Here is a 23,123-nt window from a genome sequence, read left to right as displayed (position 1 = left end):
TCACTTACAGTTCTAAAAAGCAGTCTAGTATTAACACACTTCATTCTTTTCAAGCATTTCTTTGTAAGAGGAAACATTGCATATATATTTAAAGGAATTTGACTTAAGTTTAGGGGCAAGAATATAAAGTCAAGACTCCATCTTACACTGTTAAGAAATATTTAAAAATATTTAGTCTGTTAAGGGGAAAAAGCCCAACAACGCAACCATACCACAAAGGGGAAAAATAAATTTAATGTAAAAGAGAACAGCTAAATAACAGATGAATGAAACACAAACTTCTACCTGGGAGATTCCTGGTACCGTTGCTTCATTAGCATTGCTCTCCATTGTCAGCTATGGCCAATAGATACATTCCCAATACTTGAGCTGAAACATGTCCCAGACAAGCATTTCTGTCTGCAACTACCTGTTGTCCCAAAGTGTATTTCATTTCAGACGTTTGCTAAATGTTTTTGCTTCTTTTGAAAATGCAACAAGTGTTCAGCATCACACCACTTAGGAATACTTATCAGATGTTTTGTTGAACTCTTGCTAATAATTTAACTCTTAAAATTCTTTGGCCACTATTGTTGACTATCCCTATAGTTACACAGAAAGAATAATCTCACTGCAGAACTTACTGGAGGTGCAACAAGAAAAAGAATATAGAAGAAAGTCACAGAAGACTCATAATTCTCTCTTAAGTATCCATGCCTTAGGAAAATTCTACAACTATGAAATTAGAACTTTCCTGTTATGTCAACGTATTTCAGTTATTAATCAGCACAAAATTTTTGGAGTGTGTATCTGCAGGGGAAAAAGTGCCTTGCTTTAAGAAAATAACTAAAACAGACTTGTGCTATTTGCTATTTTAGTGCCTTAAGATGAGCATAATGGAAACGTATGAAGAGAATGAGGATCATGGGAAATGTGTGATTTGTGCATTATTTTGCAGATAATATTAGGGCACTACAGCTGCACTTGGAGAAAAAAGCACGCTCTTCTCAGTGTTGTCATACTGAACAATTGCAAAATGAATTAAATTTCTCTCTAGTTTTCAGAAGAAAAATAATTTTTCAGGTAATGTTGATGTTTCTGAGCTTAGAATTATTTGAAACAAAGTTGGATTGCCATGATAACATGACTTACAGATGTCTTCCCCCCCAAACCCCAACCCATAATTTAGGCTAATGTCAAAGGCCACCAGCCTCAAGAAAGCAGTGTAGGTGAGTCCAGCACTCATTCTTCACAGAGAATAGCCATTTATTGTTAGCTAAGCTGCTAGCTTGTTTTCTAAAATGTTTGTTTTGCTATACTTCTCAATGATTTTGCAGCAGATGCTTATGGAAATTTATCCAGTAAATTTGTTTTTTTTTAAAAAGCTACACTGCTACACTTTAACTTCATGCTTTAATGCTTTTAAGTCAGTACAACTTTCACAGGGCAGATACTTTCTCCTATGCTTCAAAATTCACTTGGTAGATTTCTAGAAATGGATGGAAGGAAAAAATAATTGCAAGCAATTCTTCCATGGTTTTTAATATTAGTTGCTTTTCTTCCCCCCCGCCTCTGGTCTTTGAAGGAGAGGTCTTTGTGACAGCTAACAAAGCTGCCCTGCATTTGTAGCCCTTGTTTTACTAGATGTGAGAAGAGATGATCTCTGCGTGGGTCTTGGTGTGTTCAGTGGGCTGCAACCGTTGGGAAGTGGCACATTCTGACCTGTTGTGCACAGAGCTGGGCAAGATGTGCTTGGGCTGCACCACTACTCCCCCAGCACAAACAAAGCTGGTAAAATAGGGACTATGGAGAACGCAGTGCTCAGTGTTTGTCTCAGGCAATGTTTGCCTCTGCTCAGCCTCTTCCCCAGTGCATGAAATATGGTGGGTTTCCCCACCCATGACTTCTGGCCAGGAGTGGGACGGAGGCAGTGTGGTGACACAAGGCCATGCATGTGTCTGGGAGGACTTTGTGTGTCACAGCCCTCCTTTCACTCTCCCTACCCATTAAGTCACATTCAAACTATGCATCAAAATACCTGGAAAGCACACATCCCCAGAATTGGCACCCTAATTCCTGAATAAGCCACTCACAGGCGATGGCCTTTTTCCCCATTTAATTTTCTCTGCGTGTGTTTCTGTGCTCTGTATGCTCAGCAACAATCCCTTCTGTGAAGCTGCATTTCATTTCCTCTGACCACTAAAACTGCGATCTGCTTTTCTCTCCTGAAACACGTGCCACGCGCAGATTTTAATTACTTAGTCATGATTTAGCATGCATGATATATGGGTATCATTATCAGTGGCTGCAATCTCTCTTCTCTTCTTTTGGCTATTTAACACGAGGAAGATGCTCTTTGTTATTAACATCTGTTCATCAGGGACACAGACCTTCTCGGCATTGCTAGCACCTTCTGTTTTTGTCAGGAGAGGGGAAAGTGATCAAGAGCCTCATCAGAGCCTAATTTGGCACTGATGTGTTTTCCTTTCTCTTAGCATAGCCTAGATCTAAATTGTCCCTTAAATTGCAGTAGCTTTTAAAATACTGCTCAATAACTAGATCTGACTAGGCGTAGACAGAGATGGTACAGATACAAATGTAACATTATTTAAATGTTATGGTTGTGTGTGGGCTACAAGATGAAAAATAAGTTAATAAAAGACGTGGTAGAATTAGAAAATAAGATTAGTGAATTGCTTTAGCCGTGAAACCATCTTCTAGCTATGAAAAAATGGCTAATCTTATTTTTCCCCCACTAAGCTCATTCTGGTTTTTCCACAGCCCAGTGAAGGCGTCACAGCAGAAATGTCCCCTGTACTTTACCTTGTTATTACAGCAGGCATTTTATTAAGCCTTTCAAGGCTGGATCTTCGGCTTGCAGTAAAACAAGGCTCTGGTTCAGCTCTGGCCCTCTCAGTAAAGGTAAATGAAAAAGGGATTTCCACATAAGCATTCAATTCTGAGAGCTTTGCCAATAGCCACCAAATGTAATGACGTTTGTGCTCCAGACCAGGATCTTATTTCTGCCTTAAAGAAAGCATCAAAATCTGATCATGTAGATAAAAGAGGAAACTTCTCATGAATATACTCTACATGATTAAAACTCCAGCTCCCTATGGTTTAGACCTGGAAGACATTTTAATTATCTATCTAACATCTTGCTATTGCTGGAATTTTGACTGCAAATGTTTCTGACACAGTGTTTCATGGAGTATCCTTTCCTCATACTGTGCTTTTTTTATATTCCAGATGTACAGTAAACAACAAAAGCTTGTTTTATCTTTTACTCTCCATCAGATGAAAGTGAAAGATAACAAAAATAACTTTTAAAGAATATATTTTAATCACAGAGATCCTGCTTATGATCTGAAAGCCCTATAACAATCTCTAATATGCTTTACCAAATAGACTCCAGTTATACATGTATGAAGAATCTAAACATTAACATTACTGTAAATAAAATTAAAAAAATCAAAGGCAGTTGTTGCTGAATCTTTCTCATATTGTCAGGGAATGGTATTCAGATTTTTGAATGCAATTGCAATTTTTTGATTTTTTTTGGCAAATTTCAGTCAAAAATGAGCAGCATCACAAAAAAAAATTCTTGCATTGAAAAAACCATGAGTGTGTTTTTGGTTCTGACTGCTAGGTGGGAGAAACTCAATCACCAATGTGACTTTCCAAGTGTACTCTTCTGCTGGATAATATTCCTACTAAAAATACTTGTGAGAACCTGAGCAAAGCATCTGAAAAGTAGATATCAAGCTCTTATACTAAAGTGTCTTGAAAGCTGATGTTAGTGACCATATAAGGAGAGCTTTTAAAGCATGGCATTACATGTATTTTGAATGAGAAAGATGAAGGAACTTGGACAGGCATGGTCTGTGCTGAATGTCCGAATGGGTTCTAAAATTACCTTACCATTCTTTAAACTCCAACAACAAACTAATGTTAGCGAATCTAGAAAGTAATGAAAAGTTATTAAACAGTATTAATGAAAAAAGTAATACTTTATTGTTTTCATTGTCAACTAATGTATGCCATATTTTTATTCTTTTTCATTGCCAATCACTATGTGCATGCTAATAACTACGAGAAATGATAATCTACATCTATTGGCTGCTGCCTCTTTTCTGTTCACCTGAGAAATGGGGCTTTGGAGGTTAAGTGGCTAGATCTTAGTGAGCTAGATTGTGAATCACTTGTGCCTTGGATGCAGCAACAGCTCAGGACTCAGGTGCGACATGACAGAAACTGCTCTCAGGAGTAGGCAGTACAACTGGTCTCCTACCACATACATCTGCTAGAATCAAGGCAGCTATATCTATGCTCAGCTCCAGTACTATCTGGCTGAGTTTCCATGGCAGGAGGTGTTGGAGCCATTCAGCTCCAACAGACATCTTCTAAGTCCCAGCTCAGGTTGTACCCATTGATCTGAACACATAAAAACTCTTTCAGTAGATACCAGGTTTCAGGGTAGTTATTGCAGGCGGATATGTAGCAGTTTAAATGTATGTACCCATTAAGGTCTAGCAATGACTTTGATGTAATAAAATCTTATAACTGAGGTGCTTAGAGTATAATGTGGAGACCCCAAATAGCTTTGGAGGAGACAGCCTTGATACAACAAAGGTCTTACTGTTTTGGAGCTAATTAGCTAGTCAAACTGCATCAAGTCTGATTTCTTATGGAGAAGCTGTGAGAAACATGTACTGCTCTGGGTTTTAATTTTATAACACTTTTCTTCTCTGGGCATTTGCATTAACTATAGTCAAGTCACTTTCTCAGAGAGTGAAGAGTTGACTCTGTTTGGAATGTTGATGGCACATGCACACATGGCATGCAGCCCACCAGGAGCTGCTGCTGAACTTAAATCTGCATGATCTAGGGTAAAGATATATTTTTAAAATGTCTTACATATTCAACTTTAATTTGATGCACTCATGACTGCACAGAAATTATCTTCAGCTATGCAAGTTTTGGTAACTAGGGCAACATCATGAAGTATTCTGAATGACCATCTCTGTGCATCCATTTGCATGTAGAAGTCATCATGCCATGTGGTGTTCTCTGACATAACAAACCATTGGGTTATCAACACTCATTGCTGTCTCTTGGCAAAGCATCCTTAGGTCAGAAAAAGTAAATGCAGAGAAGTGAATTTCAAAAGGCTTTTTTTTCCAGGTATACATGAAGATTGGCATGAATAAACGGCCAGCTATTGTAGCACTTGAAATTTCATTCATGCTTTGAATGAAATGTACTCACTTCTGAAGGAGACTGAAACAGGTTCATAGCTGTCTCCTCATTACACCCAAAGTTAATGACAGCACTTACCCAGGGAGCTGAGCATCCGCGAGGCCCAGCATCACCTGTGCAGATGGCTATAAATGCTACAGCCTGGGGTCACTCAACTGCTTGCTGGAAGAGAAGGTGTGGGGCAGCTCTTTGTTGGCCAGGAAACTGCTGATTAGGTGTCATTGCTTGTGCTGGTTTGGCTTGCGCAGAGACAGAAGAGGTTGACTGGAAGTGGTAAGTAATTTACATGAGTGCTGTGGTCATGAAGCCATATTGGGTAATGGGAAAAGTAGTGCTGTTTTAAAGAGTAATGGTGATGTCCTAGAGTCATTCCCGAGGGAGAGAACTCACAGTTTTGGGTTAGCCTGTTGAAGCAGTGATTTCTGTGGTTCCCAGCTTCTTTGTCACTAAGGGCTCTGAGGTGGTCTGTCTGGTAGAATGAAGGAAGGTTATTCAATGTGAATAAGAATAGGTAACTGTATGAGAAGCTAAGTGGCTGATTCCCTAAAACAGAAATATTCAGAACTGATTGCTTTTACATTATTGAATGACAGCCAACCAGTCAAGAAAAATGAGGTAAAATGTTCTGTGTAGCTACTGTGAATATAGTAGTGATGTGGACATGTAGACTTAACTTTTAGGAAGAACTTATTTTGGATGATACACGAATAGTGAGTACAATGTTAATTCCTGCTTTGACTCTAGTTTCTGTAAATTTTACAGTATTTCAGATTAGGTGCACTGATTAAACTCCTGTGATGGGAGGCTCATTTTCTGATGTTGGATGATGAGACCTGTCTGATTTTTAATTAATTAATTTGAGTTATGAAGAATCCCAGAGTGTCAGTAAGAAAATAAAAATCTGTGAAGTGAACACAGTAGTAGGGCAAATGTCCAGATACCGTCTTCAATATTTTTCTCTCTCCTCTGGAAACAGCTTCAGGGCTTGAAAGACAGTGCAGTCTCCATAACCATTGACAATCCAAGAATTCAATACTTAGAAAAATCATTATTTATGCCATGAAATTGCTCAAAAGGTTGGAATGTCTCACGTGCCAACACAGTTTCCCTTGGGGTTCAGTCGGGGCTAAATTTAAATGGATTTGAGTCCAGCTAATTCCAGGCCAGTTAGCATCAACCACACTGAACCTGGAAAATTGCCTCTTTCAGGAAGTGGACAGATTCATGCCTAGAAAATCCCACTTGTATTCTGCTCCAGGGGCTGGGTATAAATCTTTAGTGTTCTCATTAATCTTTTAAGCTGGTGAACATAAACATCTGGAAGCTTGCACGTTCAGAGTTCTGTAACAACGTCTCCAACTGGTTATTTCACTTCTTTTGTATGTAATAATGTCCCACTTCACTCTGTATGTATTATTCATATACACCTTAAATTTAATCACCAACCCACTAAAGTTAAAATTGCACTACACCTGAAATATAAACACTATCACATTGGATTTGAGGACATATTATGGCTTATACATAATTACTGTCATGCTGAGGTTAGATTCTCATCTTTTTTTTTTCTTTTGTGAAGCCACGAAGGCTTTTCTGGTTTTTGGTGACTTTTCATACCTGTGAAACAAATCCAGCCTTTTGTAGTTCCTTCTCCTCCTCACACGGAAATTTTTCACGCTTCGTGCTCAGCCTTCTGGGAAGCTGACTTTGCTGTAGATCTAGGGACATGTAAACTCCAACTGCAGGAATCACTCGGGGTGTCTTTTGTGTTCCCCAGCAGTAGCAATGGGAGTCGTTTTGGGAACATCTCCAGCAATTAACCAGTGCAATGTCCTCCTTTCCCTGAGGCAGCTCGTCGTGGCTGGCAGTCCGTGTCTGCATTTGTTCCCATGACAATTGGGTGATGTCAGAGGTGAATAAATACTCAAATATTGGCCAAGTATTTCTACGCATAGGTTTTCTGTGTAGTTGGGATGTAGGCTATAATAGCGTTCCCATGCAATAGGACAGTGTATAGTGGTGGACGGGCAGTGTGCCTGTGTTTGCATGAAAAAGGGATTTTGCCAGAGACAGAAGGATCCCTGTTAAAGGGGCACCATGTCACTAAAGCTTTACTTGATCTAACCTGGAAGTCTGTGGCCTGTGGACCACTTAAAATTTTACCTGCTCTGTCTCTCAAATTTCCTCAGATATTTGCTGTTTTTTTTTCTGTATGTTTTCTGAGCAGTATTGTTTTTCTCTCGATTCTGCAGTCTGCTCAAGCCACTGGCTGAGCATTAGCTTTGCTTTAGGATGGCTGTGAACGGTATGGTTTATTACTAATATAACATGTGTTATCCAGCCATCTTGAGTTCTGAGGTTGCACCCTTACATTCCTTTCAAAGCAATGAATTTTGGGAAGACAATGCTTGCAGGATTGTGTTGCTTGTACATTTTGTCAGACCACCTAACAAAACTCTAGAGAAGAAAAAGGGCTCAAAGCTTCCTACAGGAAGTAATCACGTTTAAGTCTCCTAAAACTACTTATCAGCAGTATTTATTCAGTGTGTATCTAATGAGTATCAAATATATCTTCAACTGAAAAGTGCTGGAAGTTTGTACTTTGAACATTTTTAAAATCAATTATTTTATGGAAATCAGAAACAAGCTACGCAATGCAAAAAACTGAAATGGGCTTATGTCTGTTATACATCAACATGTTGATGCTTGGCTCATTTCCGCAGTATTTTCTCATGCTTTACATGAAAGTAACATGTACTCTTAGTGCTCTATACAAAAGCTGAACTTTTCTCTGACCTTTGCAGTACCTGAGGTCAACAGTGCATAAATGGAGTGAGAAAAATTTATTTGAATTTGTTGTCTGGCTATAATTAAAACCACTAATGTTGTTCTAATGCTGCCTTTGTTACAGGATTCACAGCGGTGAGCGCTACATCTCACCTTATGTTATCTTCAAGAAGCCTTTCATGCTTATGTATTTAATTATCTAGCTTTCTTTTAATGTATTTGTCAAGCAATCTTAAATATATTATTGCAATACCATATCTGCAATAGTATCTTCGCATAAACAAATGTGCTTTTTAACTGCAGCATTGAGAACTCCCTCTGGTTGGATTCCCAAACTGCTCTGCAGGTTGCTGGCTACAGCAGACTACCAAAACAAATCTCTTACCATGATCAAGGTCAGAGCCAGGTCAGTCATTCACAGAATATTACATTTCTTCTTGGAAGCAGGAAGCATTTGATATTTGATTTCCCTGTGCACCATTCTTTGATGGATTTTCCTTTTCTTTCCTGCAGAGGGAAGAATCTGTTATGTTAAAACTGTTATGTGTATTTACATGTAATGACTGATATATATTTAATACTGATAGTGTCCTGGAAAACCATTAAGGAAATGCATCTTCTGGCTCTGCAGAAGTATGTAGTAGGCTATTCCTCTGGAGTTGAATTCTTTATGGAAAAGTACATCCACGTGAAGACAATGGTTGTACTGACTCATACTCACATCAGCTATCTCAGTAAATGGTTAATCCCTAAATAAACTTCTCCAGCGATCAATGAATGACCTAAAAAAGGAGCACTGCTATCATTGTAGCTGACCAAGTTACATGGCTAATTTTGCTCGGTTAACTTGCCAGGGTAAGACCAAGACTTTTATTGTCTATGTGTATGTGTACAGCTGTGGAAAACTAGCTGACTAATGTTGGGACTTCAAAATGAATGATACACGTGTATCTTCAAAATCCTTGGATTCTAGAGTTTTGATAGCAAAAATAGCAAGAGGTTTACTAAATTTTTAAGCGTTCTCCTATGTTATATTGCATGACCTTCTCACATTTCTTTAGTTCAGCATTGAAATGCTTATTTTGCAGAGATTTGTGGTGTTGGACGTTTTCTTTTGTTTGGATACAACTACTTCAATTTCACCCTCCCGTGGATCTTAAATACCAATATTGTTGGTGACTTTAGAAGTAAGGAAAAACTCAACTTCTGAATAAGTTGTGGTATATACTGCTTCTTTGATAAGAAAGGGTTTCTTGCTAGTGTTCTGTGGAATGTTGCTGTGCTGCAGTGGCGTAAAGCTTTGGTTTTATGAGATCAGAGTAGAGCAAAAACCCAGTTAACTGAAATCAAATTGTTATATGTGATAAGATCAGTGTTGTAGAAACCCAAAATGATATGATTTCAGGCTAAGCTTTTTACTGAATTTAGTAATAATGAACACAACCACAAGGTAGGTCATGTTGCTACTGCTGTGCAAGATCTCTCCCTCAGGCTGCCATGATCCTCTATGAAGAACCTGCATGCGTGACCAATGATCACAGGGGGACAAAGATTGAGGTCCCATAAGCTCTGGAAAAAACTGTGGACAGACTGTAGTATGTGTAATTCAATGAAGCGTACATACGTTTAATTTCACTTGCTGCCCTGAGTGTTGCTTAGGCATATCCGATGCTCAAAATATCTGAATACATAAGAGTGAGTACTGGACTTGAAGACTTCAAAACCTATGCTTACAAGCACATTACTCTTCAAGCTCTGTAACAGTAACAAGAGTATATTCACTTTAAAACAACTAATGAAAATGTGTGTAAATGATTAAGCTGTGCTTCCAAACCAGAGTAAGCACGTCAGGTTTTCGGTGTGGTTTAAGAAGTTTGGGTAATGTTATCTGGCTTGCAAGCACTATAGAGTAGTAAAAAGATTGGAAGGTTGGATAATAAGATGTAAGTTGAAATAAAAGATTTCTGTAATCATACATATGAATTTAGGGTATGCACTGCTTATTTATGTACAAGTTAGCCCTTTAGCTAATGCAAAACTAGTTTATGTATGTACAAGAAGGAAGAAAAACAGTTTTTCTTGCCTGGATCAGGAGTTAAAATGAAATAAAATAACTCAGATACCACAAAAAAGTTTAAACACAGTGCAATTATATGCCTTATTCTTTGCTTTTAAGTCTGTATAACTTGCGATCTTTTGTTGTCAAGATTCTGCCTTTTAAGCATTTTCAGAAATTCAGTCATTTAAAAAATGAACACAGAAGCTTGCACGAATGCATTTTTTGACTCGTCAAAGTTTCCTCTTTGGTATTGATTTGTTTTTTTTCACTTGTGATTAAAAATAGCACATATTTGTGCCTGGATGAGTAGCATATAGTTTGGAAAATACAGGTTGCTATTATTGCCACTGTGGTAAGGGAATGCATATAGACACCGTGTGGTGAAGTGGAGGTGGGCAGAGCATGGCACCAAAACAGTGGTAGGGTGATTTTGTGAGTACATCTATTAGGTCCAGAGAGAAGGCAAGCTGATCTGCAGAACTTGCTCCACAAGTGTTTTCATTTGCATCTTCACAAGAGCATTATAAATACAACATTTGCCTGTGAAACATCATCTCTTGACTATTTTTTGTTTTAGACCTGGCTCAAAGCAAGGATTAGTCAGGGTAGTTGCAAGTTGCATGCTCTCGGGAGAAGCTGCGGCACACTTGTGATTAATATTACAGATTCCTGTTTCCTATGATTCTGCTAGGGATTAACCAGATGCTACCTGGGTTAGTATAGGTTGTCATTCTTGATGTATTAGGAGCTGTATGCGTCTCTACCTGGTTTTCCTGATCTGGCTTTGTACATGCGTAACTAAGGGTATCAAATACCAAAGTTTCTACTAGCTCTATGAAGTGTGTAATCCAAAGGTAAATTGTACTTATTTTGGCATTTATCGTGTTATTCACAAGAGATGAGAATATGAAGTAAATCCTAACACAAAGTGCATGTGACGGGTGGCTTGTTTTCTTTTGTTGCTCATCATCTTTTAACTTGTTGTTAAAGACTGAGATGGTAGAAGAGTGAAAACACCTTGAGATTTTGTTTTAGGGCTCACAACCCTCCTACTTCCTTAGCCTCTAGTGTCCTGGGAAGATGCTAAAGCATCTCTTTTTTTTTTTCTTGAAAAAAATAGTGAAAAACCTAATCAAGTAATTTCTTTGCAATCAGTTTTACAGTTTACTAATTGACCAAGAAATTTAAGTTGAATTCAGTGGTGTCAGACAGCATCCACAGTTATTTTTGGACAGTGAGTCTCATATTCACTGCAAGCCTTTCTCTAGCATGATGGCTGTCATTCTCATAGCTCTGGCTGTGATTTTCACCACTTACATTAAATCAAAACCTGACAAGGCGCAGACTTATTTCTTTCAAGGAAAACTGTAGGTGCGGGATTTGTGCGATAAATACAGTGGTCTTTCATCCAAACAGCCTCCTGTACTGGAAAAAAAACAACCTCACAGACGCACATAATGTACCTTTTTTGGTTTCTTCTCTCCAATTATGCTAACAAGCGTCACGCTGAGAGAGGATTAGGGCTGATGGACAATCAAAGACAATGCTTCCTTCTTGGTAAAAAGGTGTGAAAAGATATAGGCACTAGAGCTGGAGCTATTAGGCATACCTGCAGGAGGCCATGTGACTAAGTTAGGCCAAGAGAGACTGAAGTATAGAAAGTGCTTAGTCACTATTCTAAGCTCTTCAATGACATCTTTTAACACCTTTTGATTCAAAAGGAAAAACCACAATGCAAATATTCCCCCGGCAGGTTCTGCTCAGTGTTTGTGGCTCAGCAGGGCTGCGTGACACCTGACTGAGTAAAATTCCCAGTGGGAGACCCACACTCGCCCTGCCAGCAGGGCATGGGCACCTGCAGCAGCTCAGAAAGCAAAGCTGAAGATTAAAGAGGCAGGAAGGTCCTATGGAATAAGCCCTCTACCAATTTCCATAGTCCATAGTGTAAGAGGAGAGTATTAAAAGGTAAAATCAAAAGAAATGTTGCATCAGTTCTGTTGTGGTTTAACCCAGCAGGTGGCTGAGCACCACAGAGTCATTTGCTCACCCTCCCCCCTTTCCCAATGGGTTGGAGGAGAGAATGGAGAAAAATAAAGTAGAACTTGAGTGTTGAGATATAAACTATTTACTAAGATAGAGAAAAGGAAAGGGGTAATTATTGTGACATGCATACACACGTAAAATTGCGTAACAAGTGATGCACAAGTAATTGCTCATCATCCCTGAAATGATGCCCAGCTAGCCCCTGAGCAGTGGAAGGGAGAGAAATGAACTCCCACCCACTTAAAAAATCTTACCATTAGATGCCATGTGTTATGGAATATTCCTTTGGCCTGTTTAAGTCAGCTGTTCTGTTTCCTTCCAGCTCCTTAGGCCCTTCTCTGAGAACTGCCTTGGCTCTTTATAGCACTGCTTACCAGCAACTATAATCATTGGTGTGTTATTGGCATTGTTTTTCTCCCAGAAACAAAACATAGCATCCTACCAGTCTCTCTGAAGAAAACAATTCTGTCCCAATTGAAACTAAGACAAGTTCCTATAATACTTCAACAGTGCTATTGCTGCTTTGGAGTGTTTTAAAGAAGAGCCAAGTCTAGATGGTCATGAAAGACAAAAACGCTTGTTCAATTGCATTACCAAGGAATTATTGCTTTTTGATTGAAATGCATATCTGCTCAGGCTGCCTTCGTCTTTTATTCAGACTTTCCTGAAAAAGTTTTACTCTAGTTTCAATGTGCAAGATTTGAAGATTGAATCAATTTTATTTCTGCTTTGTAGCTGGTTGGTTATCCCTTTAAAATGTATTCTGAACTTTGTGTGCAGGTCTTCCACAAAATGAAAGTTGTATCTTGCCTGCTCTTTGACTATCTGGAGCACTGGTACTAGCCTGTGAAACTCACTGGTCTCCAGTTGAACTAATCATAAAATACTATGTAAACATCTCCCCACATCATGGATCTATATTAAGTTACATTCCACACAGACAATGTGAAATGCAAATATTGTAACTTAGAAATGGGTATCTAACACAAACGTTATTAATGTACCTCCCAAAGACTGCTCAGAGGCAAAGGTGACCGCAGGGGCGGAGGTAGATGGTTACAGGCTGCCTTCTCTAACATCTGTGTAAATAGTGGAGTGGTGGCCCCTTGAAGTTACAAGGGCTGCAGTTTCAAATATTAAACTACAAAAAAGTCTGTCTGACTGTACTAAAGAAATTGCCTCTAGTATCTTTTTTTTTTCTTTTTGGCTGCTGGTATTAAGAAAAATATCAGGAGACCACCAAGGAAGAAAGGGGTAGGAAAAGGACATGGGCATAATGAGTGTGGGGGTTTAATTGACACAGTAGCAGCTCATATTGTCTATTCCCTTTGTGGAGCTGTTTTCCTCCACATGCTGATAACAGTAATCTAAAGAACTGTATTAACTCATAATGTTCCCTGCAAAAGTTTTCCAAAAATAAATTTTTTCTATGAAAAAAAATATTTTCTCCAAAGCCAAATATCTTGTGTTAAAACAGCTGAGTAGAGTGTTTAGAAAAACTTTGATATTGAGGAGAGGCAATTAATTGTTAAAATAATCTTAAGATATTCCTCTGTGTCCACGTGTGCAGACTCAAGAGGTAATATTCTTCAGAAAGGTGGGTAGGTAGGTGGTTTACAGTGAGAAATTAGGTCACTGAAGTCCTAGGTTTAATTTGCTCTTCTGATTTTTTTTCTTAGACTTTCCTGAAAGACAATTTTCTTTGAATTAACCTATGCTTGTTTTCATGCCCAATTTCCATCTTCTGTTTCAAAACAGGTGTTAAGGTGCCCATGTGAGAATGTAAATATGAGGGCATATTACCATTTTTATTTTGCTGTGGTGCTTGAAGGATGAATGTAAGGAAAATATTTGAGTGTAGAAATAGCCTGCCATGTATGTAGAAAGATAAAGTAACACATTGGAAGTCACCAGTTGTAAATTTCAGTATTTACTTTTCCTCTTCAGTGGATGGGAATCTCTGGACAGCATGAGGATTTTATGACCAGTCCAAATCGACAAATATCAGTAAGAAAACTAGAAAATTCATGAACAATTTTCTGCTGTAGACAGTCTTACCAGATTAACATGAATGCCAGCTGACTTCAAATGTCACTGGAATATTGCATAAAAGCAAGCAATTTCTTTTGCAGGAGACTTCTACTGGAAAAGTAACAGTGCTGTGGCATGTGCTGGGTTCAGCAGTCTGCTGGTGTGGAGTGAGGTGTGGGACAAGCAGGAACGTGCTTTACTTTGAGCCTTGATGGGAGTGGAGGTGCCTACTGGCCAGCTCTGGATGCTTTAACACAAAAATATGCTCAAGCCCAGGCAGCAAATTTGTGGGGTGTCTGAAAACCACAGAGCAGGCAGTGGAGCAGGCTACTGCCTGAGTTGCTGTCTGGAGCTGAGTGGGTGTAGGGAGCTGGCAGCTGGTTTGTGTCCCCCTCTCGGAGGAGGACTGGGTGAGCAGTGAAAGTGCTGTGCTGCTATTGGATGCCTCTTCCCAATGGCTTTCAAACACGTAAGAGGATTTCTGCCTCCTCACTCATGGAGCAGCTGCAGAAAACTGGTGCTAGATGAACTGCCTGCTTTCAGCTGAAGTTAGAGCAATATTTTCACAGTAGTATGCTACTTTATTGACAAGAACATAAGTATACTTTTTATTGTATCAGCATTTACAATTTCCCAACTTTATTTTAATTGGAAGTTAATGATGTATGTCTCTTCTGGTAACTAAATGAATATTTGAACTGCTGCAAGTTGCTTTAATAATTGTTCAGCTAATCATTTAAATTATCAAAGATCTTTACTTGTGCAATGTCATATAAATGGTAAGAATTAAAAATTAATCAACTTGATTTACGTAACTAAAAGCTGCCATCTAATGGATATTTTTCAATAAGAAGACAGCAGTAATTATGCTGAAAAAAAAATATTCGTTCCTGCAGTTTGAACGATTATAGCAATTTCCACCAGGGGATTTCGCAGTCAGGTTCCAGTTCTGGGCAACAGTGATTAATATAATGGTTATTAATGAGAATTCATTTTTGTACATCAAGGGGTGTTTGGGTGTCAGTGTTCCAAAAGCAATGTGGTTAGCATATTAATTATAAAAGATAGCATTGGACTGGAGACTAAGTAACTATATTGATTTTTTTCCTCATTTTCTGTGATGTGAAAGGTCAATTAGACTTATAGAAACAATGGAGCCTTTCTCAGCAGGAACCATCGTTTCTCTGTGCTGACATCTCTTTAACCGTGTACAAAGTTCATTAAATGTGCAAAGGTAGTAATGTTAAAAGGAAGAAAGTGATTGGGTCAGAGGTCACAAGCCGTGGCAAGCTGACAGCGTCTTGTGGATTACGCCATGGGAGCTAAGTAATAGTGAGAATTGCCTTTCAGGTTGCCCACTGGGACCAAGGGGAATGAAGTCATAAGCAGCTAATACTATTGGGTTAATTAAAAGGAATATTGACAGTAGCTTTGTTTGTCTTGGGCTAAATGTGATGCCGTTAACCAAGTATTTTATTGGGTTATGTAACATTAGTGAATTTGTCACAAATAGGAGATTACCAGGTCTTAAAATCTATTGCGTTACTGTAAGCAACTATTGAACCAAGCATGTCTGACACTTGTACAGTCTTCTATTTCACTATCTACCTCTGTATGACACACTGTCAGATGTAACCTATTCAAGTCATTTTCCTTTCCATTGAAGCCTGCTCTCCCAGGTGCTAACATCCAGGTGTTTTCACAAGAAGGTTATGACCAGCTAAAGCTCTCCCTGAGATATCATGGCTTACTAAATAGGCTGGATTGCCCACTGTCCTCCTGTTCATTTACTCAAGCTGTAGTAAGGCTTTTATCGTTTAGCTGCTGTCTCATTTAAAATCATGATTCAAAGCATGGAAAGTAAAACAAAAATAGCAGCCCCGAGGACAAGAAGTATTGTAATTTAGAACTTGATTTGATTTGTTATTATTCTAATGTTGGTAGAACAGCTGAGTAAAGCATTCTTGATCATCCTGGAGAAATTAATAGCTTTAACAGAACATCTGTGAAGATTTCAAAATTGTCTCTTCTGCATGAAAATGACAGGTTTTCATACTATACATTCACGAAAATAACCCTACATTTTTAGAAGTTTTCAAAGCGTTCGTCTTTGCTGAAATGCTGAGAACATTAATTATATGCTAGATGTAACTAATTTGCTTGTAGTCCTCATCTCAGAACATCAGGGTTTTTACTTTTCCAGGCAAAAAAGAAAACTTGATGTGAAGTCTCCGTGTAGCGGTGTGTCTGATTGCTTCGAATCTTGTGTGATCGTCTTTGTTGATTTCAAAATGAGCTTAGAGCTGGCAGTGCAGTGAAGATGTACAGGTAGACTTCAAAGCTGACTTTCTTCTTCCGTTTTCTGTTCTGACGCTACCATCCCTTTGGTCTGTTTTGCACAAGTAATACAGCCTACATTATCCAACAATGTTAGCAAAAAATAGGAGAAATATATTTCTGCTTCCTTCACATCTTTGTTGATAAACAGTGAAGATGAAACCATGCTTTGCATATACAAGACAGGAGTACTTATCCACCATATTTGTATATAAAAAAGCAAAAGCATACTTTATTGTTCTGTAGCCAGATCGTTATGAAATAGGAATTTTTACCTTAAAAAATGTTCCGATTGCAAACTGGGGGGAGTGCTGGGAGTAGTAGGAGACTATTGTGCATCCAAAGATTATTAGAATATCCTGTTTATGCTTTTTAGGGATTGGAAGACTTAAGCTGAAGAAAGAGCAAATTTGACATCTGACAGAAGCTCTCCTTCTAAGAAAATGATACTGTCTTCCTGTGCCGCTTCAATTAAATACATATACAGCTGTAGATAGCTCTGTTTTGGTACAGTTATGCCGTTGGGAGGGTGCACATCCTGCACTTAAAGCTCAATTCATTAATGACAATCATATCACTTCCTGCAGTTTCTCTTCTCCAATACCTTTTTGTGTTAATTTATTGATTAGATCAAATTAAATCCTTCACTGGATTTAATGGATCATGCATCAGATGAGCATTGTCTTGCACACATTTTTACAAATGGAATTTAATAGGAATGATCTATAATAAATCCTTTGTGGTATATGTGACTGTACAAAGTTAAAACTCTGATCTCAAAGAAAGAGTCTTAGCTCTTCAGCACAGCTCCTCTTCTGGTACAGAAATTCTGCCATTCACGCTCACGCAGGGACTGGGGCAGCCTTGCCCAACATCTCATAGCTGAGCAGTGCAATGAATATCTTGGGACAGGGCCCTTGTGTCCCAGAGTAGCATCCTGATTGCAAGTCACCTGTTCTTTTGCAAAGTGCTGGTGCTATGCTGGTTGAAGTAGGGCCAGCAAACAATAAAACTTCCTCCTTCTATAAAAGCTGAATAATAATTTCTCAGCAGAGAACTCAGCAGATGTAAAGAAGGTGAGATGGAAAAGTAGCTTCTGTTCCCATATACTGAGTCTCTGAGGTAAAGCAATATATGCATGTTCAGTGGATGAGCACTGCACTCTAGAGAGAGAGCTTGACACTTGTATTCACATCTTTCACAGTTCTTATCTGCAAGTGATAACTTTTGACACCACTGTCTGTGTGTGAAGGATACTGATAGCCAGAGTAATATACAGTCACTGTCCTCATACTGCAAGGCTGGCACATGAAGCATGGATAACCTCTCTAATGAAATAGCTCCATGGGTTTGCACTCCAAGCTTATGTGATCTAATTTGAAGGCAAGTAAGTGGGTCATATCTAGTACCTAAGCATGAGCCCTCATCATTAGTGTGCCTGTTATCCAGTGTTGTGTAGCATATCTGCAGGGGTGCAATCTTGCCTCCGGGCGTCCCTGGTATTTGTGGTTACTGATTAGTTGCTGCCACTGGTTCTTCCTGATGAATTCCACGTGTGGAGGCTAGGGCCTGCTGTAGTCTGATGTCATGATCCATTGGAAAGGTACAACTAGTAGCTTCATCAGGAGCACTAATTTGTACGCTTTCCTTTTCTGCTTTTTAAAGCTATGTCTGACTGGTTGGCTGAAATTTATGTACAAAAGCAGCATTGCCTGATCTCCACCTGCAGCATGGGTTATACTTCAAAGCTGCTGCTGTTTACAAAGCATGCTTTGGTCTCTGTAGTAGTTTTACACCTGAATATCAAGTTGGCCGAAAAAGCAATGGGGTGTAAAGGGTTAGAAAACTAATCAGATTAATTCATCCCCTTTTTTACTGATCACAAAGTATTTTCTCACTTTTTTTTTCCTGAAGTCATCAAAAGGTTTTGTAATAATGCATGCTAATTTGCTACAAAATGTGCATATGAGCTTGGTTGTGCACACACTTCTGCATGCCAACACCATGCCTATCCTCAGCAGTGAGGCATGAATTACAAACTGGAGCTGCCCTACAGGTGTTCCACTGTGTCCATGCAGCATTATTGCTTCCAAACAAGATTTAGGGTTCACACATCACCTGCCTGAGACATGGATGTCTCTATACTGGCACTTGGAATACTTGGAGCAAGTCCCCTGGTTGTCCTATTGCGGTGGAGTGGTGGGAGAATATCAGTTGGGTTCCTGGCAAGTGAAATGCTTAAGTCACGTTTAAGTCTGATAAGTATCTGATAGCTGTAAGGGTGATGACTGACATCCCGTGGCAGCCTGCATTTCAAACTCTTTGCTGATTTATTGCCCTCAGCAACTATGTTGATTCTGAGAGGGAATGTGGAGATCTCATGAGCTGTCTGCTCCTCCCTGCCATATTTTTGAAGTTCCTTTGGAACAGAACCTTTTATTTCCTAATTTCCTGCAAAGACTTCTTGACCAGATAAGCTGAAGTTATCACATAATTTTTCTGGAGATTGTCTGCTGTAGATATCAAAGATTTTATCGTATTTCAAAGAGTGTTTTTGTAGAAAGTGCCTTTTAGAAAGCTGAGATTACAGATCAGCAGTAAGGTACAAAAATCAGACAAAAGGGTCCCTTCCAACTCAAATGATTCTTTGATTGTAAGAAAATTTTAAAACAATCTTCTCTTATTTCAGATACTTGCTTTCCCATCCATGTATCTTTCTGTTGTCATTCAGTCTGATGTCAGTGTTTCTCAGTCCACAAGTAACTGACTTATTTCAATGCTATGAGAAATGAAGCAATTATACAAACCACCTACTCACTCTATTACATTGTCATGTGCTTGAGAACAAATGAACTCATTTATTTGGGGAAGATATGGCATTGCAACAGATGTGAATGGCTGGCTGTTATATTTTCATTAAAAGATAATAGTGCAAGAATAGAAGAAAAAATAGTAAATATTTCTTAAGTTTCTGTTTAAAGGATGCTTAAAGGTCCTGAGTAGGGACCTTGTGAACAATCATGTTTCATTATCCACACTTTCTTACTGAAAGAGGTAGGATTAAAGAATGTGATTGAAGTTATTCTTGTGCCTGACGGTCATAGGCCTCTCCACCTCCTTCGTAAAGCTATTTGTTGCCAACTGTTCATAGAGTATTCGGTTGTATCTACTGGGTTTTATTGCTCTCAGACTTAGCATGGTACTTAATTGTTCAATAGAATATGAACCAAAGTGTAGTTTCTTTGAAAAGCAAACAGTCTAGTTATCTTATGCTCTAGCAAAAAATGCTGGATGCTATGGCTATGTTCAATTTCAAAAAGAATTATTTCAACTTTACAGATGGTTCACAGAGTCCTATGCTCTGTACCTGCTGACTATCTAATTCTAGGTTTACTCTGCTAGATTGTATAACGGTTTGTGAAAGAAAAATGGTGAAAATTACAAACTCAACTAACAAAAGCGCAGAAAGAAGTAACAAAAAATGCCAGAAGTATGGTGCTTTTTTGTCCACCTGTATGAAAAATAATGCCAGAAAATCGCAATTTTGAGCCTCTGGAATTCTAAAATACTTTATTTAAACTAAAATTTCTAAAAATTTTAGTTGCCTTTAAATTTGAAAATTACAATGCTATCGATTACTTCCAGATAATTAAATCTAAATACTAAGGAAAACCACCAGGCCATTCCCCTTAATTTGTTATCCTGACTCTGACCGAGGCTGGTATTTAAAAGAAATGGCTGAGTTATGGACTAAACTGCCCATAGGGACAATTTTTCTCTAACCCTCATTATTTAGTGTTGGCTTATATTCCACAGCATGATGTTAAGTAACTAAGATACATCATTGCTGGTAGGGACATCCCAGTTCTGAAAAGCAACTTATTTGGTATGTTTTTCAAAACTTACTACAAATAAACATGCATTTCTTAACTGGAAAAAATATGAAATTCTGCAACAAGTTCCACTCAAATGTATATAGTACCGCAGCATAACAATTCTATGGGAAGTAAACTTACTCTTACTAAAGTCAGGCCTCATCTAATAGCTTCAACATACTTCAGAGTGGAAAAAAGTTATGTACAAATGTCCTCAGTCTTCTAGAAAGGCTGTGACCTGCATGATATTTAAAGGTCCACAGGAGTATATAGGAATGAACACAGCAGTTGTTCCCTCATACTATGTTATTACAAAGAGAACTGGGGGTCAAATTGCATGAATGATAAATGGAAGGTGCTTGAAATGAGTTGGTTCTTTTTTGAACATTATACATTGACCTTGGCAGTTTTGACAATTACATCCATCATTTCTAAGAATCCATTCCAGAACACCCGTCTGTTCTCTAATGTGGCCAAGTAAACAGGATTTGTGAATATACGAATCAAAGATTGATCTCCTGTGCCTATACACTGATTAACAGTTGGTTTCTTGGTGCAACTTTTTCATTCTATGAATTATGCGAAGATCATAATTCAACGTGGCACACTTGTAGACAAGCATGTTGGAATGCTTTAATCTTCCCTCACAAGGCCTCAGTAGGATCGATAGTTGGCTTCTGAGTTTGATAAGTAAAATGGAATAAAACCCTTAAAAAGCATATTGTACACAGCAAAAATGATGTTTTACTGTGTTGGTGTTCCCCCTAGCAACAGAATGTGCTGAAGATAGAAGATGGGACAAGCCAGGGAGTAAAAGTTCATTTCTCTCAAACATCAACATTCTCAGTCTCCTAGAAAGTGAAAATAAGCTTTTGTGTTAGGAGTTTACAGCTTATCCATCTTGGTCTGACCACGTAAACACGTATTGTCATCCTAAACTGAGTTACAAGGTGTGCCTATAACACTAATGTTTAATAGGAAGGTATTCTTGACAAGTATATTTTTCTTTATCAGATCAGTTTGAAGCAATGGAGTCACTGTCTCTGGAGATGTTTAAGGAAACGATAGATGTGTTGTTTAGGGGCACGGGTTAGTGGGAAATATTGATGTAAGGTGTGGTTGGTAGAGAGTTGATCCAGATGATCTAAGAGGTCTTTTCTAACCTTTACATTTCCACGAACAGTAACATACCATTCCCTTGCCTACAATTTAGAGTAGCTAATACAGATGCTACCTGTGATACAAGTTCCTTTTGTTTTTTTGAATTCCATCTATCTTTACAGATTCTGATACTTTACTCTTTTCCATACTTATATGATGTGCCCTTAAAAAGAAAAAAACCGAACAAAAGCTAACCCAACAAAAACCCACAAAACAACAGAACCTGCACCCAGGTAACTAGGTTTGTAATTAATTTCACGTAAGGGAAATGACAATCTACTATGATGACAGTAAATATCATAGTGCAGTAATGATATCTTTGTAAACCAGTCCCCATAGCTGTCCATCAGTTTGGTGCTTAATATACCATTATGAGGAAAATATGGAATTCAGCTACGTTTCAGTGGAAGCTGTACTCTAGCCTGCCTTATTTATTTTGCTTTCAAGTATGACACATGTTTAACTTAGTGTATATCTGGCTCCAGTTTGCAGAGAGAAACATGCTAGTGCAAGCTATTTAAAATATTAGTGTAGAATGAACTTGCAAAGCATGATTTTTTCCATAGTTTTCCAGAATTGTGTTTTCTTATCATGGATGGCCTTTTCTTTGGTCTCAAAAACCCCCTGCAAAACTAAATGTTCCCTTACTCTGGTCATGTGAAATGAGAGATTTCACCTAAATCAATAGGATTTGACAATATCCATGTTTTCCAGAATTTCTTGTCTCATTTTATATATATATAAAATTAAAATCATTTCTTTATAGTGGTACCTGTGACACAATTAAGTTACAGTATTGTCATGGTAACATCAAGAGTTACCAGTGACTATGTGAATACTTATTTTATTGGATGTGCTTTGCAATGAGACCTTGAGCCATTCTGCACTCTTCTCATCAGTCTCTTTGGAAGCATCTAGTAACATCTTAGAGCATGAACACCTTAATGTGGCTGTTGGTAGATAAACCATCTTGCATGGTGTGGCCTTGCAACACACAGGATGAATTTGGTGAGTCAATATTCCACACACCCGATATTGTGAACACATCTTTTAGGTACATTTTGCTTTAGGACAACTTAAAGGAAGTATGCAAGAAGAGTGACTTTCGATGTAAAATTGTTCTCTCCAGCTCCTGAGGAATAATATTAGATAAGCATAAGATTGTTTTTCAAAATGTTTTAAGGACCTTTTCTCATTATTTTTTTTTTTCTTTTGGGTGGAGGACAGTGGGGGAAGGGGCAGGAATAAAGATTAGGATTATTGAGCTACACTCCTGTTGGAGTAGGAGGCTGCCTCCCATAACATCTAATCAGGTAGAGTTCTTTCATGCTGTGCCATGGCTCAGGAGTATTCATTTTCACACGTGGTTCTCAATTCCTTTTCTTGCTTCAGTTTCAAAACAAAATTGGTGATGTTTATATTCAGGGGTCTAAAGTATATCACTTTGACTCCTGACTGTATCAACAACTCATACCGCGTGTGTAGTCTACTACGAGCTAAAAATGAAAGTGAGTAGGAAAGTACACAGACCAAACAGAAACATGTACTTGCCCTGGCTGGTAATCTTGCGAGATGTAAGGGTAATCTCATAA

The sequence above is a fragment of the Gallus gallus genome, chromosome 9 (genome assembly GCF_016699485.2).
Source record: "Gallus gallus isolate bGalGal1 chromosome 9, bGalGal1.mat.broiler.GRCg7b, whole genome shotgun sequence".
Lineage (NCBI taxonomy): Eukaryota > Metazoa > Chordata > Aves > Galliformes > Phasianidae > Gallus > Gallus gallus.
This window is presented reverse-complemented; position numbering follows the sequence as displayed.